The sequence below is a fragment of the Elgaria multicarinata genome, chromosome 3 (genome assembly GCF_023053635.1).
Source record: "Elgaria multicarinata webbii isolate HBS135686 ecotype San Diego chromosome 3, rElgMul1.1.pri, whole genome shotgun sequence".
NCBI lineage: Eukaryota > Metazoa > Chordata > Lepidosauria > Squamata > Anguidae > Elgaria > Elgaria multicarinata.
In genome coordinates, this window is record NC_086173.1 from 20783130 (window position 1) to 20789652 (window position 6523).

At 48.1% G+C, this 6523-nt stretch overlaps 1 pseudogene; it reads right to left on the reverse strand.

The window, feature by feature from the left end:
- Positions 1-3216: 3216 nt before the first annotated feature.
- Positions 3217-3971, reverse strand: LOC134393950 (olfactory receptor 13H1-like; annotated as a pseudogene).
- Positions 3972-6523: the final 2552 nt, after the last annotated feature.

A 6523-nucleotide genomic window follows, 5' to 3' on the forward strand; every position in this document is an offset into this window, starting at 1 on the left:
GCAGGTGTTATTTGTATGCATGCAGCACCCGGTGAAATTCCCTCTTCACCACAACAGTTAAAGCTGCTAGAGCTACATTAGAGTGACCAGATACAAAAGAAGGTAGGGCCAATAATGTTAGGTTTTGAGCCAATCATTTTAAATTATTCCAATCCTGACCATATGCTGACTTAGTTTAATTCTAATGTGGTTTTGCTTACCCAGTATTCATTCTCCAAGTGATTACTTGACAAAAGACTGAGAACTCTTACAATATGCAATCCAAACGATTTCAAAGAACACTTTGTAAGGAAACCCTTGGTGCCACAAGACTTACATTTGTCTTCAAGGTCAGGAACGTCAATGAAATCTTGTTCTTTGTCATGTAAACTTCCTTCGTTCATCTAGTGGTCTTTATAAAATGGCCTTTGGGTTTTTGCTAAGATAAATGCATCTCCCACTAATTGTTTCCACCTAAGACTTGATGGCTTGAAACACTGGGTGTTTCCATTGAAAAGGAAAAAGACCACCAATTGGGGTCAGAAAGAACAGGGTGGGAAAGAATCTTTTCAAAGAGGTCTGAAACAAAATCACCAATTTTCAGGGAGATGGTTGCTTATATGGATCAAATAAGGTCCTGTCCTTCATCCCAGCAGTGAGAACAACCTATGTCCATTGCTTGAGTTAGAAGATAATTGCCACAATGTCTTCTTCTCCCAAGTGGTTTATAAGATGCATTCATAGTGTAGGTCCTTTTGGAGTAAGACAAGGAGGCCCAAAGGTGATTCTAGGGCCTGTCCTTTAATTGAACTCTGAGGAAAACACTTTAGCGCTTTAGATTGAAAGACAAATTATGATTCCATTACCTATAGAATTGAGTTAGAATAACCAAGTGAAAAATATCAACACTGTAGAGAAAGTGGGGGGAAGCATTGTCAACAGTATCTTGATTGAAAAGTTTAAAGATCTCTTTTTTATCTAATTCCAGGGATCTCTTGGTGTACTAAAAACATGTCTGGTGGTGATAATGGGTTGGATGAAGGCTAATAAATTGAAGCTCAGTCCAGATAAAACAGATGTTCTCTTGATCTCAAGGAGAGAGTGACACTGGAATCAGTCTGTTTTGGGTGGAGTAGTACTCCCCTTGAAGAATCAAGTTGGGGGGGTGCTTTGGGACATTATGAAAAAGCTGCAAATATTCATTATTTATTTTATTAATTATTGTATTTTTGCTACCATGGAATGGGAGAGGTGCTTGTAGGATTTTTCTCCTACAGGGCCAAAACAACTTGATTGGCTTTGATTACTACTATGCACTTTCACTTGTGGGTGGGGGAGGCTCTATTTGCAGGTCTACCTCAGGCAACAAAATGTCACAGGGCCAGCCCTGGACACGGCCCGTGAGGTGGGAAAAGGTATCTGAAATGGTATGGGAAATTATGTGGTGTAGGGAAACAGTGATCTGTTCATGGGAAAACATGTTCAGGACCACATCAAACTTGTTGTTTACTCCTAAATGTGTTTACTCAGAAGTCATGCATAATTCAATAGGATTTACTCCCAGGTAAGTGTATGTAGGATTGGACTCTTACTTCTTAGCAAATGTGATCAGAGCTGCAACCTGCCTTATCCACCCTGAAGATAGTTCCAGATAGTGTGTTTGTGAGAACAGGGATTGTCCCTGCTGCCCTAAGCAACTGCCTCCTGAAGCACTTGGTAGGAGGGTGCAGCATTTCCTGTACCATTCACCCACAGAAAAATTGCTGAAGGAGCTTGCGACGACCCCGACCTCACACAGAAGGCCTTGCCTAGCACACCCTTCTCAAGCCAAGGGCCACCTCTTGAAAAGCCTGAGGAAAGGGTAAAAACAACACAACCTTTCCCCTATATGTGAGGGAACAAGGTAAAGGGTTTTGGAAAATAGGTTCTATTACTGAGGTACTGAACTGCAGGTGTATCGTTAGATGTTTTTACCCTGTGTAATATAGCAGGTAATAAATCCGAGCTGACGCGTGTTTTGTGGTAACAGAACACAAAGTAACAGATCTTTGGTATTTCAATTTGGATCAAACCTGCTTATTTTTATATTTAAAACAACAATCCCAAGTCCCTTAAAATCCTATCTCTTCTCACTCCTCACACACCAAACACTCTCATGAAGCACAAGCCAGACTAAAACTCCCAGACTAAAACTAAATCTCAAACTAAAACACAATCCCTTCAGCCAACCTATATACTCCTCCCTCCCCGCCTCTCACACATCACTAGCCACACCCACTCAGTCAAACGTTCCGCACTCAGTAGACATACAAATCCAGACATACCTAAGGGACAGAAAGGTGGGTATCGCCACAGAGCTTGATACAGGTTATAGGAACCAATGAATCCTCCACATGTCAGAGATGGAAATTGACAGCAGAGGCATTATTTTGGCATACGGAAGTTCATATTCCATTTATTGATCTTGAGAAAAACATGCCAGAAGCACTAATCACTTCACCGCTAACTCTGTAGCAAGTGGTTGCCAGTAATTTCCCACTGTTGACTGACAAGGAAATCTGAAAGTTCCCCATTGAAACCCCTCAATTAGATGTGAATAAAGTACACAAGCATGTTTCAAATACACTCCTGACACAATAGAGCTTCCTGGCCTACTGTTCAAGGTTGTCCTAAACTCTTCGCTCACTCATTGTCCTGCTAATCTGACACAGGGCAAAGGTTACTTTTCCTTAAACGTATTTGAAAAAGCCTTGAGGCCCGGAACCAAGTTTCCATATCACACAGACATGGAGGCTCATCTCATATTTTGTTTATCACCTAAGCTCCCCACCCCACCCCAAGGGGAATTTAAGTGGCTCGCAGCTGGCTGGAGACACTTTCCTACTGACCTCAAGGGGGGGGGGTCTTATCAAGGTACAAAGAATTACATACACTGGACATAGTTGTCACAATATAGGGCATTGTTTTAAGTAGAATAGTTTCGTTTATGGAACATGTAGAAAAATTGTCATCAATAAGGGAGGGGAGGAGGGAATCTTATGATTTCATTGGAGGGACTTGGAATGTTATAAAAATATGCTGATGTGGAAGATGGGTAGAGAGTTCAGCCTTTGGCTTGCTGGAGGTGAGCTGTTCTCCTGTGTACGTAGTAAAATGAAGCCTCTGCATCTGGACCGGTCTGGAGTTGTTCTGGGTTTGGGGAAATTTCCCTAACATGACAACAGTGCACGTTACATGCTATGTACTTATCTTCTTTCGGACAAGTTTCCAGAAAGGTCCCTTCACATCCTTGTTTCTCGGGCTGTAGATCAGGGGGTTGAGCATGGGAGTCAGAGCTCCATACGTCAAAGGTATGACTTTGTCCTTTTCAGCAAGAGATTTCCCTTGCGGGTTCAAGTACATGATCATGATTGTCCCATAAAAGATAGTGACCACAGCAAGGTGAGAGCTACAAGTGGAGAAGGCTTTCCTGCGACACTGTGTTGAGCGGATGCGCAGTACAGCCAAGCCTATGCGTCCATATGTCACAACAATAAAACCAAAGGGAATAGAATAAAGAGGCAGGAAACGTGCATGAAGAGCTCACTAGTGTGCATGTCAGAGCAAGCCAGCTTGAGGACAGACTGCAGCTCACATGCAAAATGATTGATGATGCGCTGGCCACAGAAGTCAGTAGGCCACAAAAGCACATTGATCAAGGTTATCTAGAAAGAAAAGGTCACTGATGCAGCCACAAAACCAATGCAAAATCTCCAGCTCATGATCTGCATGTAGTATAAGGGCTGGTATATAGCTGCCAAGCGGTCATATGCCATGACAGCAAGGAGGACACACTCCATTACCACAAGTAAAACACCAATGTACATCTGGGACAAGCATCTGGCAAAAGAAATTGTGGGCCTGAAAATGAAGCAGTTGACCAAGGTTTCTGGAAGTATATTGTTGGCAATGATGAAGTCTATCAAGGAGAGGACACAAATAAAGAAATACATGGGAGTAAGAAGCTGAGCATCCACAATACACAAGATGATGATGAGGCCGTTGCCAAGAAAGCTAATGAGGTACACAACCAAGAAGAACCAAAACAACACAGCCTGAGCTCTGGGGTAGTCAGAAAATCCAATTAAGATAAACTCTGGGCCTTGCTAGACCTGCCGGCTTACGCCGGAAGGGAGGCGGGGCCGAGGCACGCTAACGTTAGTGCGCCCCCCCCCCAGGCTACCACACGGCGGATGCGTAGGGACGTCGCGTCCCTGCGGCGTCCGCCATTTTTTTTATTTTATTTTAAAGGGGCCGGGTGCGGCCCGAAGACGGCGGACAAGGTAAGTGTTTTTTTTATTATTTTTTTATGGGGGGGGCGAAGGCTGACAGGGTGGGTGGCAGGGTGGGTGGCACGGGGGGAGAGCGGGTGCGATCGCGCCGCGCGCTGCCCGAGCCCAGGCAATGCCTGGCATGGGACAGCATTGCCCAGGCAAGCGCCGCCCCATGCCAGGCATTGCCCGGGCGGCGCGCGGTGCAATCGCACCCGCCCTCCCCCCGTGCCACCCACCCTGTCAGCCTTCACCCCCCCCCGCCGATGGGCACAGCGCTCCTATGAGCGCTGTGCCAGGTCCGTGGCTTTTCGCGGCTCCTCGCAAAAGCGAGGAGCCGCGAAAAGCCGTGGAACTCTCCACACTTTCCCCAGCTCCTGCGCATTGACTTATGGCGCGCTAGACCAGGCCTCAGTGTGGCCTGTCTCCGGATTCCCCTGTGCATCATCTGGACGCACAGCAGGGAAGCCGGGTCAGAAGGCGCGCTAAGGCCTCGTCTAGGAAGGCCCTCTGTCACCACTGTCTCATTTACATTTGCCATAACATTCTCTGCTTTGACTCTGCTGCAGGAAAGAAAGAATTCAGTGTTAAGAAATGTGTCACTTCTCTGATACAACTGCAAACGTAATATAAAAAAAGAAAAAAATCAACACAAGACTGCAGGAAGAATTGGCATGTTAGTTGTGGCTAATTCCATAAACAATGATAATTTTAAGTGGCTCGGTTTTTTTTATTATTATTCATTAGATTTCCACAATATAAGTGTGATAATTGTTGCAAGTTACCAGATAGCTTAAATGTCAAATAATTCATCAGCCTGTTATAGCCAGATCTACACCAAGCAGGTTATAATACTTTGAAAATGGTTTGAAAATGGAATACAGAACATGTCATGGGTTCCATCAGTTGTCAATACCATTATAAACCATTATAAAGCACAAGTGCAGATTCTGCCTATATTAGCTCCTTCTCGCCTGATTTGCCATTTGCCTTTGTTGCAAGAATCATAAGTTTAGAGCTATGGCTTTTGACTTACCCCTCTCTTGCTTGCCACCATAGTCATTGGCGTGCGCACAGGGGGTTCAGAGGGTTCCGTTGAACCCCCTAATGTGCTGCCGCCGCCATGTTTTTTTCCCCCGTCCCTGCTGAGCAACTTCACGGAGAGAGAGACTCCGTCAGCCACCTGCTGGACCTGGAAGAACCCGGCAACCTGGGGGCCGCCCAGCCTGACGAGGGTGCCGCGGAGAGCGGCAGGCGCCTGCTGGAGTCGCCGGGGCTGACCAGCGGCAGCGACACGCAGCAGGACAGTGAGTGCGCGGGCGGCGCCCGAGCCCCGCACGCCCAAGGCCGCCGCCGAGCCCCGCTCCGCTCGCCGGTCGGCCGGGAGCTTCCCCTGCCCGGCGGCTCGGGGCTGGCCGCGATGGCGGCAGAAGGGGTAGCGGCCCCGTCAGGGCCCGCGCCAGGGCCGAGGCACGGGAAGCGGGGATACGCGAAAAGACCAGAGAAACGCAGGCAGGAGAAAGGAGATGGGTTGCAATTCAGTGTTGGAAGTGGGGGGAATCCAGGACACCCCACCCACCCACCCCCAGGGCGAACTACCATGAACGAGGGAGTGTAAAGGTGAAGACTCATGCCCACGCACAAACCTTCGCTCAGTAACCACGAATCAGATCAGTTTAATTCGGATTACCCCGCTCTTGCTGTTCCTACCCAAAATTATCGGGGCCCTGGCCCAGCCCTGCGTCTCCCAGGGATGCTCTCCTGTTCTCCTCTATGGTGATGCAAGCTGGTTATCAGCTCAGCCAGCAGCAGCTAGAGGAGGAAGCAGGAGCCGAGCGCGGTAGGGGCGGCCAAGGTTTTCTCTCGTGTGTTGTGCTGGATGGGGAGAGGGAGGCTGGCGAGCAGGCGGAGGCGTGTAGGGCGCACTGCGTTAGGGTGACTGGCTGGGTGGGTGTCGTGCTGGAGGCAAGTGTCACAATTTTGAAGCTGGAGTCTCCATCGTGTGTGTGTGTGTGTGTGTGTGTGTGTGTGTTAGCCAGCTGAAGCCCTTGGCCCAATTTCCTTTCCCTTCGCAAGGCATGGAGGAACAGCAATCTGGCGCCACCACATATGTAAAACACACACACTGCAGCTTCCCTGGGGGTTGCTCCCTGCCCTGGCCCTGCCCGGGCCTCGTGCCTCACCTATCTCCAGCCTCGGCGCACACCACACACGGCTTCCCTGGGAGTTGCTCC